A 14,768-nucleotide genomic window follows, 5' to 3' on the forward strand; every position below is an offset into this window, starting at 1 on the left:
TTTAGTTTTAAATTTGTTAGTTTTCTTTTATTAATTAGTTAGATAATTGGTCAATTTAAAATGGATAGTTTGGGTTAACTTTGCAAAAGTTAGTTTTAATTAGAATAGACGTCTAGTGAGGAAATTAAACAAAGAAGGAAGAATGGCGCTGTGTCTTTGTTTTGAAATCGAATTGGGCCAAATGCTTTGACCCAAATCTTCTTAAATCACACCAGCCCATTCCCTTGTCTACCCGATCCGCCTAGCTCAGCTCCCAGGAACGGCGTCGTTGCCACTTCCCCACTCATTTAAAGTTTTAAACAACCCCAACTCCCTCCAATCCGATATAGAAATCATCCTCCTAAAAAAATACAAATCCTAGCCGCCCCTAATTCCCTGATGCTCTGAAGAGAGAATAATTCGCCCACCTTCCTCTCACACGCTTTTTCTCTTCTCACGTCTCTCTGATTTCATCGACACATACATTCAAAACAAGGACGAGAGATGAAAAACGGATTTGAAAACTAAAATGACACTCTAAGATCTGAAACAAGAGGCTCTCTGTTAATTTCTGGTTTTAAGGAGAATTCAGATTCAAATCGTTGTTCGATTCCGCTGGTTTTTGCTGTTTCTGGAATTGCCGAGTTCCGTTCGAGTTTGCTTCTGCCTTTATTTGGTTTATTCTAGCTTTTCTTTGTTCAACCAGGTTAGTTTGAAATTTCTGTCTTATGCTTTCAGTAAATGAATGAAAACTGTTGAATTCCTATTTAGTTTTTTTTTTCTTATTTGTTCAAGTATGACTTGTGCTGATTCTGTTGTTTACTGAATGTGTATTTGGCCTCCATTTGATTGAAACAGTTAAATAACTCGAAATGAGATGTTTATGTGAATTACTCGTTTCATGCTCTCAATTAGGACACTGTTGTTAGTTGTGAGCCTTTGATTGGTTGGATTTGTAATGCCAAAGCCAAAGAGTAGTTCATATGCTGCTGTTAAGCTATTGTATGCAGATTTGACGTTAAGAGACTCTCAACGAGTTCAAACATCACTTCATTTCTAGTTCAGTTATGTAATCAGTCATTGGTGGATTGAATTTGAATTTGAGCTTCGTCCGTAGGAACAGTTTCGCATTTTAGTCTTGTAAATATTCTGTCAGGTTTGAAGTGATCCATGAGTTGTCCTCCAGTCCAGCACGTTAACTATCTAACAAAAGTTCCATTCTAACACCAACAATACAACCCCATAGTTGCTGCAAATTAGCTCCAAGACAGATGCGTTATTGCTGAAAATCAGCCTCAAAAACTCCATTTTTCAGCCACGAAATTCAGTTCTTAAAGCTCCCTTAAACCACTCCAAAATCCAGCCATAACAAGTAGTAAAAACGCAGCCACTAGATGCGAGCAGAATAGTCCAAAACGCTGCCCCTTTCCCACCTGAAAACACCCCAAAACCAGCCCTCAAAAGCCATGGAAATCAGCCTTAAACCCACCTGAAAACTCCATGAAAACTAGCTGGAAACTCCAGCTAAAAACGCAACAAAACAGCCCCGAAATCCAGCCCGCAAAACACTACATAAAGCTTATCTTGTTCTTGGTTAATACATGAGATTTTGTTTTAGATGGTCATGGTAGTCTTTATGCTTATATGAATATCATGCTTCAGCTATTTCCCTAGAATGTTTAAATAAGTTTGGTAAACTCACTTTGCTTGGGACTTAGCTTGTGGATGTTTTGTTTGGATAAATTGATCTTATTGACTCAAATGTGTAGATCTCACTGTAATTCCTAATTACAAATTAATGATTTGAAACTAAAACCAACAGTTAATTGAATCAAAGGTGTTAACTCTATGAACATCTGTAGTTTATGAGTTTAGGCTTTGGTACACTTGATTCCCAAAATAATTTTCATATTTCAAAGGCCTCACAATAATTTCAAAGTAAGATAAATAATTCAAATGCGCTAGTTGCTTTAGGCGGGAATAATCATAAATCATCGTGACTATGGCTATGGTTCCCGTGGCATAGTCATGATGTGTAACTCCAAACTCAAGTGCACGTTTACGCGATTTGACCACAACTTCAAATAATTAAAATAAATATGTTGTGAATCACGGGTATATTTCACGTGGCGTGATTTGTGATGTGTACGAAAACGACAAGTGCGCGACACCGTGACTTGTTTAAATAAATTTCATAATTGTTTAAAATAATTAAAAGCGGTATAGAAGCGGTAACACATAAAAAGTTTTAAACATGTAATAATTCAGATAATTAAGCCAAATATTAATTGTTAAGCGACCGTGCTAAAACCACGGAACTCGGGAGTGCCTCACACCTTCTCCCAAGTTAACAGAATTTCTTACCCGGTCTTCTATGTTCGCGGACCATAAAATAGAGTCAATTTTCTCGATTTGGGACTTTAAAATAAACCGGTGACTTGGGACACCCTAATAATTATTCCAAGTGGCGACTCTAATTAAATAAATAATCCCATTTCGAACAATATCACTTTAATTGGAAAAAACTCCTTATCTTCGGAAAAAGGAGGTGTGATAGCTCTGGCGACTCCACTGGGGATACGAACCCAGACCTTTTGGTTCAGGGTTCAGAATTCGAGCTTAAAATAACTGTTATACTTGGCTACTTGTGATTGTCTGATATTACTTGTTTGAGCCTAATGTGCTAATTGCCGCTTTTTACCGCTTTGATATTGCCGTGAATTGTATATTACGATACCCTTTTTCTCTCTGAGTCTTCTAAATCTTCTTGGGAGCGCACGCTGGCGTGACTTCTTTTCTGTTAGAGTGTCATACCCCTAATTTTAGAACGAGGATCGGATCAGTTACAAAGCCGGATGGCCTTTTGGTTCCCGGTATGTTGGCCCCCCGGCTCGAGTTGTCCGCTCGGGTAAGCAAGGTCTAGAACTCCACATCTTTAAGGTTTAAACTTAGAAGAACATATCCCTAGTAGGTACGTTTGTTTGCATCACGTGCATTTGACTTTGGGGACTCAACACAGGGATTGAGTCCGTCTAGGACAAGTGCACCCAAAATTAAAGACCATCCTGATGCATCTTACGTGCTACTTGTGCATTTGTTTGTTTCGGCTTGCATGTTAACCGACTTCTAGAATAGGGAAAATAAAATCAAGAAAAACCAAGAGATGTTTAAATTCAAATTAAATTATGCACTATGTGTTGTTAATAATTAGTTACTGTTTTTGAATTTGAATTTAAACATCTCTCTATATATAATAAGAGAGGCAAATACACCATAGTAAGCCAAGTGGCAACATAATAAAAAGCCATTTGACAATTTTAGGACAAAGTTAGTTAGGTTAGGTAATAATTGCTCTCTTTTTGGATTTAAATTTAAAGGCAAAATACATAAGGTAACCCCCGAACTATGGACCAAATCCCTATCACACACTTTTTACGGACGAAAATCACTTTACACACCCAACCTTTCCAGAGTGTGCCTAAGAGACTACTTTTAACAGCTGGCGCGCGCGTGTTCACATTAAAGAGGGCGAGTGAAGTTAAATTTTTTCGGTCTGAACCATTATCTAAATGCCACATATCCAGCCTTCTTTATTTTTAAAAATTTTTAGAGTCATTTCAGCTACATTGTGTTCCTATTTCGTTCCTGACTCCACTCTAAATTTACACTTTTAATTTTTTTTTATTATGATGAAGGTTACTTGAGCAAACTGAAGATGAAGTATGATGATTTTCCTACAAGGATGACGTTTACTCTTGATATTCTTTACCTTTTACTAATGATTATTAGTACCTATAATTACACTAATGCTGTCCATAAATTAATAGTTGGCAGAATTGATAAAGAAAGGATTTGTTCAAGTTGGAGATGTAAGCAAGGTATTATGTGAAGATCTCAGTCGATAACATGAGCAAGTTGGCAATCGACGGAGCTGCGATTGTAATGCAACCGTGAAACGAAAAAACGACATCAGAACCAGTGTTGTGAAAAGCGGGCGCTTCCTCGCTTAAAGAGAAAAGCGAAGCGAGGTGACCCAACCACCGCTTCTGCTATCTGAAGCGTAGTAGGTATTCAAAAGCGGTCGCTTCCCACTAAAAAGCGAGAAGCGGCGATGCGAAGCGAGGCGACTGAAGCGAGCGCTTCTCTGTTTTAAAGGGCTGCCAACCTTTTTAATTAAAAAAAGTTGTTCTTTTATTAAAACATATCGACCAGCAGCAACAGAGAAAGAAAGAGGCGACTAGGGTTCCAAGTTTTCTACACTTTTCAACTTCAAGATCATCAAGTTTAGTCCAGGTATGTGATTTCTTCTTCCTCCTCCTTTTTCTTTTTCTTTCACTGTTTCAGCGTCCAAATAGCAGCGAAATGTTGGCGATTTTTTTTTCCCTTTAGTTCTTCTTTCTCATTCTTCTCCTCTTCTTCTTCATTTTCTTGCACTGTTTCAGTGATAAAAATGCTGAAATGCTGCCCATTTTTTCGTTTCAGTTATACTGCCCTTTTTCGTAATTGATGAAGAAGAAGAAGTTGAAGAAGATGACGAGCAATATAATAATGATAGTGGAATACAAGAATTTGATAATCTTGTAGAAGAATAGGATGCTCATTTTGTGCTTGAATTGATGCTACTCTTTAGTTTTTACATTGAAGTATTGAACATTTGCTTACAGTTACATGTTGTCTATGCAATATTTATTTTAATAATTTTTTTTTAAAAATTCCGCTTCACTTCAAAAGAGCGAGCGCTTCGCTTCTCGCTTTAAGCGAAAAGGAGCTTGTCGCTTTTCCTCGCTTCACGCTCTTCACAACAACACTGATCAGAACTATGGGTCGCCGGAGTCCTTCATTTTTCGGTCAATCTTTCATATGAAACAAAAGGTGAGAAGAAGAGACACAAAAATAAAAAACGACGGAGAAGCTCCTTTTCCAGTCAAATTCGGCTGATCCGGCCAAGATCTGACCTTTCTTCAGCGAGTTTCTTCCAGATCTGATTATCTGGAATCGGCAAGGGAGCGATTTGGTCAGCCAGCCGCCAACTCCGACCGGCGTCAAGTTGTTCGGTGGCTAATAATGGTGAGAGAGGAGTTTGGCAGCTGTTGGGTGTGAAGTGAGAGGAGAATGGAGGAAAATGGAGGACACGTGATTTGGAGGATCATTCCGGCGGATTTTAATGGAGAAAAAAAATTTAATGGAGAAGATGACTAAGAGTGGAGTAGGGAAATTTGAGACATGGGTTTGGGAGGGGGGTCCTTTGATTATTTTTGTTTTTTAAGAAAAATATTAATTTGGGTGGAAATTAAGTGATTTTTTTAATTATGACACGTGTCAAGACCTAATTGGTGCGTGATATCATACATAATTTGACAAATTGGTCAAGAAAAAAGCAGTGTCTTAGGCACACTTTGAAAAGGTTGAGTGTGTAAAGTGATTTTCGTCCGTAAAAAGTGTGTAATAGGGATTTGGTCCATAGTTCGGGGGTAACTTATGTATTTTGTCAAATTTAAAAATTTAATTATGTAATGTTTATTATTAATAAGTAGTTACTCTTTTTTTGATTTAGAATTTAAATATATCTATATATATTAGGAGAGGCAAAGACACCATAGTAAGCCAAGTGGCAACATAATAAAAAGCCACTTGGAAATATTATTACAAAGTTAGTTAGGTTAGGACTTAGGTAATAATTACTCTCTTTTTGAATTTAAATTTTAAAAAAGTTAAATTATGTATTGTTTATTATTAATAATTAATTACTCTTTTTGAATTAGAATTTAAATATAGAAGAAAAGTCTAATTTGAATTTGAAATAATTATAAGCAACATAGTAATCTATCTCATGTTATATGAGAGGCAAAGACACCATAATAAGCCAAGTGGCAACATAATAAAAAGCCACTTGGCAATGTTAGGACAAAATTAGTTAAGTTAGGTAATAATTAGTTTCTTTTTTAATTTTAAAATAAATAAATTATGCACCATGTGTTGTTAATAATTAGTTACTTTTTTTAAATTTGAATTTAAATATCTATCTATATATAATAAGAGAGCCAAAGTGTCACGACCCAAACTAACCTTTGTCGTGATGGCGCCTATCGTGGAACTAGGCAAGCCGACTCATTTTCAAAACAAACCGATATTTTCATTTCAAAGAAAATTTCAAGGTTATTTAACATAAAACCTCTATTTAAAGAGTTCAAATCAAAGAAAAACAGAAGTGCGGAAAAGAAAAGTCCGACATCGGGGTGTCACTAGTCATGAGCACATACTACAATCTGTCTAACAATATCAAGGCTAACTCAGCCCGGAAAATAGCTAAATACAACTAGAGGAAGATAAGAGGGAGAAGAGCAGGGGCTGCAATCGCCAAACAGCTACCTTGCTATCACCAAAAAAAATTTGCAACCAGAACAGTCAATAACTGTTACCGTGTCCAACTACACCTGGATCTGCACACAAGGTGTAGGGAGTAACGTGAGTACGCCAACTTAGTAAGTAACAACAATAAATAAAGACTGAGCAGTAGTGACGAGCAATAAAGCATATAACGTTCATATCAGGAAATCTCAATAAAATACCACATGCTCTTAAAAAAATCAGGATTTGAATCAAACATCTCGTTTAAACCCAGTTCTAGTAAAAAAAATCATTTAAAGACATTTTTCCAACAGTTTTTCAAACAAAGGCTCAATGCAAAGGTGAGCAAAAATGATGAAATCATAAACAACCCCTCAGGCAAAACATCACTCATATACAGCCCCTCGGGCAAACCTCAGTCACTCGTGCCACTCGGGCATACCTCACAATCACTCTTGTCACTCGCGCATACCTCACAATCACTCTTGCCTCCCAGTCACTCAACACTCGGCACTCGGCACTCGCACTCAGTAGGTACCTGCGCTCACTGGGGGTGTGTACAAACTCCGGAGGGGCTCCTTCAGCCCAAGCGCTATAATCTGCACGGACAACTCACGTGCGATAATAATAAAATATGCTGCAGGCGGGCAGCCCCGATCCACACTCATCCTCATAAATCAGGCCCTCGGTCTCACTCAGTCATAAAGTATGTTGCAGGCGGGCAGCTCCGATCCACACTTATCCTCACAAATCAGGCCAGTCGGGCATTTCAGTAAAACAGGGCATTCGGCCCAAAATATTTATATGCATCAAAATAGAGTCATAAAACTGAGTTATGCGGTAAACAAGTATAAACATGACTGAGTATAGATTTTCAATCGAAAACAGTGAGAGGATGGTAAAAAACAGCCCCTAAGGGTCCAAACAGCATTGGCGCAAGGCCCAAACATGACATTCAGCCGAATTTACAGAAAATCTTTCTAAAACATATAAGTATCAATGGTTTCAACAAAGTATGCAACTTTACAGTTGCTACGGGGCGGACCAAGTCACAAATCCCCAACAGTGCACGCCCACACGCCCGTCACCTAGCATGTGCGTCACAAAAAAATAGTAGAATGATACAAAATCCGGGGTTTCATACCCTCAGGATTAGATTTACAATCGTTACTTACCTCAAAACGTGAAACTTTTTTATTCTGCTATGCCTTTGCCTCGCAAATCGGCTTCCGAATGCCTCGAATCTAGTCACAAATAATTCGTTTCAGTCAATAGAATTCATTGCAATTAATTCCACAAGATAATAATGATTTTTTCATAAATCATTATTATCTTGTGGAATTAATTCCAATGAATTTTATTGACTGAAACGAATTATTTGTGACTAGATTCGAGGAAAATCCGAAAATTAGCTCAAAAATCGCCCGTGGGGCCCACGTCTCGGAACCCGACAAAAGTTACAAAATCCGAAAGCCCATTCAACCACGAGTTTACCCATACCAATTTTACCAAAATCCGACCTTAACTCGACCCTCAAATCTACAAATCTTATTTCCAAATTTCTAAGTTCCAATCTCCGATTTATACCTCAAAATCATGTAATCTAGTCGGATTATTCGATGATAATTTAATATTATGGAGTAGAAATGATCACAATGGACTTACCTCAAGTTTTCCTTGAAAATATATCAAAAATCGTCTCTGCTCAAGCTCCAATTTGTCAAAAATGGCAAATGGGACGAAGTCCCTGTTTTTATAATTCTGCCCAAACAACCTCGGCTCTGCCTCGATCTTGGCCTTCGATCGAAGTCCTCGATCCTGGTCCTCGGTCCTGCCCCTAGATCCTGGCCCTCGATTATGTCTTCGACCCGGCCTACGACCGTGACTCTCGACCCTAGGCTCGATCATGCCTTCGATCGTGGCCCTCGACTCTGGGCTCGATCATGGCTTCGATCGTGGCCCTCGACCCTGAGCTCGATCTGGCCCTCAACCCTGAGTTCGATATGGGCTCACATCTGGGTTCGATTTCTGGGCAGAAGCAATTTCTAACAGAAGGAAATTGCAGCTGCTGTTCTAGTTCAATTTTTGATCCGTTAACCATCTGAAACTCACCCGAGGCCCTCGGGACCTCAACCAAATATACCAACAAGTCCTAAAACATTATACGAACTTAGTCGAATCTTCAAATCACCTCAAACAACGCTAAAACCATGAATTACACCCCAATTCAAGCCTAATGAACTTTAAAATTTTTAATTGCTACAAACAACTCCGGAACCTATCAAATCACGTCCGATTGACCTCAAATTTTGCACACAAGTCCTAAATGACATAACAGAGGTATTTCAATTTTCAGAATCGGATTCCGACCCCGATATCAAAAAGTCAAACCCCCGGTCAAACTTCTCAAAAATAAAACTTTCGCATTTCAAGCCTAATTCCTCTACGGACTTCCAAATAATATTCCGGACACGCTATTACGCCCAAAATCACCATAAATCAGGCCAGTCGGGCATTTCAGTAAAACAGGGCATTCGGCCCAAAATATTTATATGCATCAAAATAGAGTCATAAAACTGAGTTATGCGGTAAACAAGTATAAACATGACTGAGTATAGATTTCAATCGAAAACAGTGAGAGGATGGTAAAAAACAGCCCCTAAGGGTCCAAACAGCATTGGCGCAAGGCCCAAACATGACATTCAGCCCAATTTACAGAAAATCTTTCTAAAACATATAAGTATCAATGGTTTCAACAAAGTATGCAACTTTACAGTTGCTACGGGGCGGACCAAGTCACAAATCCCCAACAGTGCACGCCCACACGCCCGTCACCTAGCATGTGCGTCACAAAAAAATAGTAGAATGATACAAAATCCGGGGTTTCATACCCTCAGGATTAGATTTACAATCGTTACTTACCTCAAAACGTGAAACGTTTTTATTCTGCTATGCCTTTGCCTCGCAAATCGGCTTCCGAATGCCTCAAATCTAGTCACAAATAATTCGTTTCAGTCAATAGAATTCATTGGAATTAATTCCACAAGATAATAATGATTTTTTCATAAATCATTATTATCTTGTGGAATTAATTCCAATGAATTTTATTGACTGAAACGAATTATTTGTGACTAGATTCGAGGAAAATCCGAAAATTAGCTCAAAAATTGCCCGTGGGGCCCACGTCTCGGAACCCGACAAAAGTTACAAAATCCGAAAGCCCATTCAACCACGAGTTTACCCATACCAATTTTACCAAAATCCGACCTTAACTCGACCCTCAAATCTACAAATCTTATTTCCAAATTTCTAAGTTCCAATCTCTGATTTACACCTCAAAATCATGTAATCTAGTCGGATTATTCGATGATAATTTAATATTATGGAGTAGAAATGATCACAATGGACTTACCTCAAGTTTTCCTTGAAAATATATCAAAAATCGTCTCTGCTCAAGCTCCAATTTGTCAAAAATGGCAAATGGGACGAAGTCCCTGTTTTTATAATTCTGCCCAAACAACCTCGGCTCTGCCTCGATCTTGGCCTTCGATCGAAGTCCTCGATCCTGGTCCTCGGTCCTGCCCCTAGATCCTGGCCCTCGATTATGTCTTCGACCCGGCCTACGACCGTGACTCTCGACCCTAGGCTCGATCATGCCTTCGATCGTGGCCCTCGACTCTGGGCTCGATCATGGCTTCGATCGTGGCCCTCGACCCTGAGCTCGATCTGGCCCTCAACCCTGAGTTCGATATGGGCTCACATCTGGGTTCGATTTCTGGGCAGAAGCAATTTCTAACAGAAGGAAATTGCAGCTGCTGTTCTAGTTCAATTTTTGATCCGTTAACCATCTGAAACTCACCCGAGGCCCTCGGGACCTCAACCAAATATACCAACAAGTCCTAAAACATTATACGAACTTAGTCGAATCTTCAAATCACCTCAAACAACGCTAAAACCATGAATTACACCCCAATTCAAGCCTAATGAACTTTAAAATTTTTAATTGCTACAAACAACTCCGGAACCTATCAAATCACGTCCGATTGACCTCAAATTTTGCACACAAGTCCTAAATGACATAACAGTGGTATTTCAATTTTCAGAATCGGATTCCGACCCCGATATCAAAAAGTCAAACCCCCGGTCAAACTTCTCAAAAATAAAACTTTCGCATTTCAAGCCTAATTCCTCTACGGACTTCCAAATAATATTCCGGACACGCTATTACGCCCAAAATCACCATACGGAGCTATTGGAATCATCAAAATTCAAATCCGAGGTCGTTTACACATAGGTCCATATCCGATCCATTTTTCTAACTTAAAATTTTCAATTATGAGACTAAGTGTCTCGTTTCACTCCGAGTTCCTTTCGGACTCGAACCAACTAACCCGATATAACATAATATAGCTGAATAACACAAAAAGAAGTAGGAATGGGAAAAACAGGGTTATAACTCTCGAAACGACCGACCGGGTCGTTACATCCTCCTTCTCTGGATGCGTCCTGAACCAAGTCTGTACCTAAGAGTTTAGCCTCACCCGGCTCAAACCATCCAACCGGAGATCTACATCTCCTCCCATACAAAGCCTCGTACGGAGCCATCTGAATGCTCGACTGATAACTGTTTTTATATGCAAACTCCGCGAGTGGCAGAAACTGGTCCTATGAACCCCCAAAGTCAATGACATATGCACGCAACATGTCCTCCAATATCTGAATGGTGCGCTCGGACTGCCCGTCCGTCTGAGGGTGAAAAGCTGTGCTTAACTCAACCTGAGTACCCAACTCTCGCTGCACGGCCTTCCAAAACTGCGATGTGAACTGAGTACCCCTATCTGAAATGATGGAAATTGGGACACCATGCAGGCGAACGATCTCTCGGATGTAAACCTCAGCCAACCGCTCTGAAGAGTAAGTAGTACCGACTGGAATGAAGTGCGCGGACTTGGTCAACCGATCCACAATAACCCAAATAGCGTCGAACTTCCTCGAAGTCCGTGGAAGCCCAACTACAAAATCCATAGTGACCCGCTTTCACTTCCACTCTGGGATCTTTAATCTCTGAAGCAAACCACCCGGTCACTGATGCTCATACTTAACGTGCTGACAGTTGAGACACCGAGCCACAAACCCAACTATATCCTCCTTCATCCGCCTCCACCAATAGTGCTGCCTCAAATCCTGGTACATCTTCGCGGCACCCGGATGGATGGAATACCGCGAGCTGTAGGCCTCCTCAAGAATCAACTCTCGAAGCCCATCTACATTAGGCACACATATCCGGCCCTGCATTCTCAGCACGCCGTCATCATCAATAGTCACATCCCTAGCATCACCTCTCCGAACCCTGTCCTGAAGAACGAGCAAGTGGGGGTCATCAAACTGACGCTCCCTGATACGGTCATAAAGAGAAGACCTGGAGACCACACAAGCCAATACTCGACTAGGCTCCGAAATATCCAATCTGACAAGCTGGCCTGCTAAGGTATGAACATCTAATGCCAAAGGTCTCTCTGCTGCTGGAAGATATACTAAACTCCCCAAACTCTCTGCCCGTCGACTCAAAGCATCGGCCACCACATTGGCCTTCCCCGGATGGTACAAAATAGTTATATCATAGTCATTAAGAAGCTCCAACCATCTCCGCTGACGCAAATTAAGATCCTTCTGCTTTAACAGATACTGCAGACTCCGGTGATCAGTATAGATCTCACAATGAACCCCATACAAATAATGACGCCAAATCTTCAAGGTGTGAACAATGGCTGCTAGCTCAAGATCATGGACAGGATAGTTATTCTCATGGGTCTTCAACTGGCGCGAGGCATAGACAATTACCCTACCCTCCTGCATCAAAACACAACCAATGCCTATCCTCGAGGCATCACAATACACGGTGTAAGAACCTGAAGCTGATGGCAAAACTAACACTGGAGCTGTGGTCAAAGCATTCTTGAGCTTCTGAAAGCTCTCCTCACATTCATCCGACCACCTGAATGGAGCACTCTTTTGGGTCAATTTGGTCAAAGGCGATGCAATAGATGAAAATCCCTCCACAAAGCGATGGTAGTAACCCGCCAAACCAAGAAAGCTCCTAATCTCCGTGGCTGAGGACGGTCTGGGCCAACTCTGCACCGCCTCTATCTTCTTCGGATCCACCTGAATACCCTCACTGGACACCACGTGCCCCAAGAATGCTACTGAACTGAGCCAAAATTCACATTTAGAGAACTTTGCATAAAGCTTCTCCTCCCTCAATCTCTGCAAAACAACCCTCAAATGCTGAGCGTGCTCTTCCTGGCTACGAGAGTACACCAGGATGTCGTCAATGAATACAACGACGAATGAGTCCAAATAGGGCTGGAATACACTGTTCATCAGATGCATGAACGCTGCTGGGGCATTGGTCAGCCAAAAGACATCACCAGGAACTCATAATGGCCATATCGGGTTCTGAAAGCTGTCTTGAGAATATCTGAATCCCGAATCTTCAGCTGGTGATAACCGGACCTCAAATCAATCTTGGAGAACACCCTCGCTCCCTGAAGCTGGTCGAATAAATCATCAATGCGAGGCAAAGGATACTTGTTCTTGACTGTGACCTTGTTCAACTGCCTGTAATCAATACACATTTTTACGGAACCATCCTTCTTCTTCACAAATAGAACCGGTGCACCCCAAGGTGACACACTAGGCCGAATAAACCCATTATCAAGGAGTTCCTGAAGCTGTTCTTTCAATTCCTTCAACTCCGCCGGTGCCATACGATACGGTGGAATAGAAATGGGCTGAGTGCCCGGCACCAAATCAATACCAAAGTCAATATCCCTGTCAGGCGGCATGCCCGGTAGGTCTGCAGGAAACACATCCGGAAAATCAACGTACCACCGGAATAGAATAAATGACAGGAGTCTCTGCACTAACATCCCTCACAAAAGCCAAATAAGATAGGCAACCCTTCTCAACCATGCGCTGAGCCTTCAAATATGAAATCACCCTACTTGGTACATAATCTACAGAACCGCTCCACTCAACCCTCGGAATTCCCGGCATAGCCAACGTCACCGTCTTAGCGTGACAATCTAGAACAGCATGACATGGAGATAACCAATCCATACCCAATATCACATCAAAGTCAACCATACTGAGCAACATTAGATCTACTCGGGTCTCCAGACCCCCCTTAGTCACCACTCATGATCGATATACGTGGTCTACAATAATAGTATCGCCCACAGGAGTAGATACATGTACAGATAAAACTAAGGACTCACGGGGCATATCCAGAAAATGAGTGAAATACGAGGAAACATATGAATACGTGGAACCAGGGTCAAATAATACTGAGGCATCTCTGTGGCAAACTGAGACAATACCTGTAATCACAACAACTGAAGCAATAGCATCTGGTCTGGCAGGGAGAGCATAGAAACGTGCCTGACCTACCCCTGATCGGGCAAAACATCACTCATATAAAGCCCCTCGGGCATACCTCACAATCACTCTTGCCACTCCGGCATACCTCACAATCACTCTTGCCTCCCAGTCACTCAACACTCGGCACTCGGCACTCGCACTCAGTAGGTACCTGCGCTCACTGGGGGTGTGTACAGACTCCGGAGAGGCTCCTTCAGCCCAAGCGCTATAATCTGCACGTACATTTCACGTGCGATAATAATAAAATATGCTGCAGGCGGGCAGCCCCGATCCACAGTCATCCTCACAAATCAGGCCCTCGGCCTCACTCAGTCATAAAGTATGCTGCAGGCGGGCAGCTCTAATCCACACTCATCCTCACAAATCAGGCCACTCGGGCATTTCAGTAAAACAGGGCATTAGGCCCAAAACATTTATATGCATCAAAATAGAGTCATAAAACTGAGTTATGCGGTAAATAAGTATAAACATGACTGAGTATAGATTTTCAATCGAAAACAGTGAGAGGATGGTAAGAAACAGCCCCTAAGGGTCCAAACAGCATTGGCGCAAGGTCCAAACATGGCATTCAACCCAATTTACAGAAAATCTTTCTAAAACATATAAGTATCAATGGTTTCAACAAAGTATGCAACTTTACAGTTGCTACGGGACGGACCAAGTCACAAATCCCCAACAGTGCACGCCCACACGCCCGTCACCTAGCATGTGCGTCACAAAAAAATAGTAGAATGATACAAAATCCGGGGTTTCATACCCTCATGACTAGATTTACAATCGTTACTTACCTCAAAACGTGAAACTTTTTACTCTGCTATGCGTTTGCCTCGCAAATCGGCCTCCGAATGCCTCGAATCTAGTCACAAATAATTCGTTTCAGTCAATAAAATTCATTGGAATTAATTCCACAAGATAATAATGATTTTTCCATAAAAATCCGAAAATTAGCTCAAAAATCGCCCGTGGGGCCCACGTCTCGGAACCCGACAAAAGTTACAAAA

The 14,768-nt window shown here is 41.0% G+C and overlaps 2 protein-coding genes across 2 annotated transcripts in view; both read left to right on the forward strand.

The window, feature by feature from the left end:
- LOC104104991 (long chain base biosynthesis protein 2a) overlaps nucleotides 1-14,768 on the forward strand; it is a 142,432-nt gene that overhangs the window by 108,221 nt on the left and 19,443 nt on the right. The gene's annotated exons all lie outside the window — the stretch shown is intronic.
- LOC104121698 (GDP-Man:Man(3)GlcNAc(2)-PP-Dol alpha-1,2-mannosyltransferase-like) overlaps nucleotides 334-14,768 on the forward strand; it is a 33,188-nt gene continuing 18,753 nt past the window's right edge. The window contains exons 1-2 of the mRNA XM_070197360.1: nucleotides 334-685; nucleotides 3,807-4,272. The gene's annotated coding sequence lies outside the window, so the exon portion shown is untranslated. The remainder of the gene's footprint in view (nucleotides 686-3,806; nucleotides 4,273-14,768) is intronic.

The sequence above is a fragment of the Nicotiana tomentosiformis genome, chromosome 3 (assembly GCF_000390325.3).
Source record: "Nicotiana tomentosiformis chromosome 3, ASM39032v3, whole genome shotgun sequence".
Taxonomy (NCBI): Eukaryota; Viridiplantae; Streptophyta; class Magnoliopsida; order Solanales; family Solanaceae; genus Nicotiana; species Nicotiana tomentosiformis.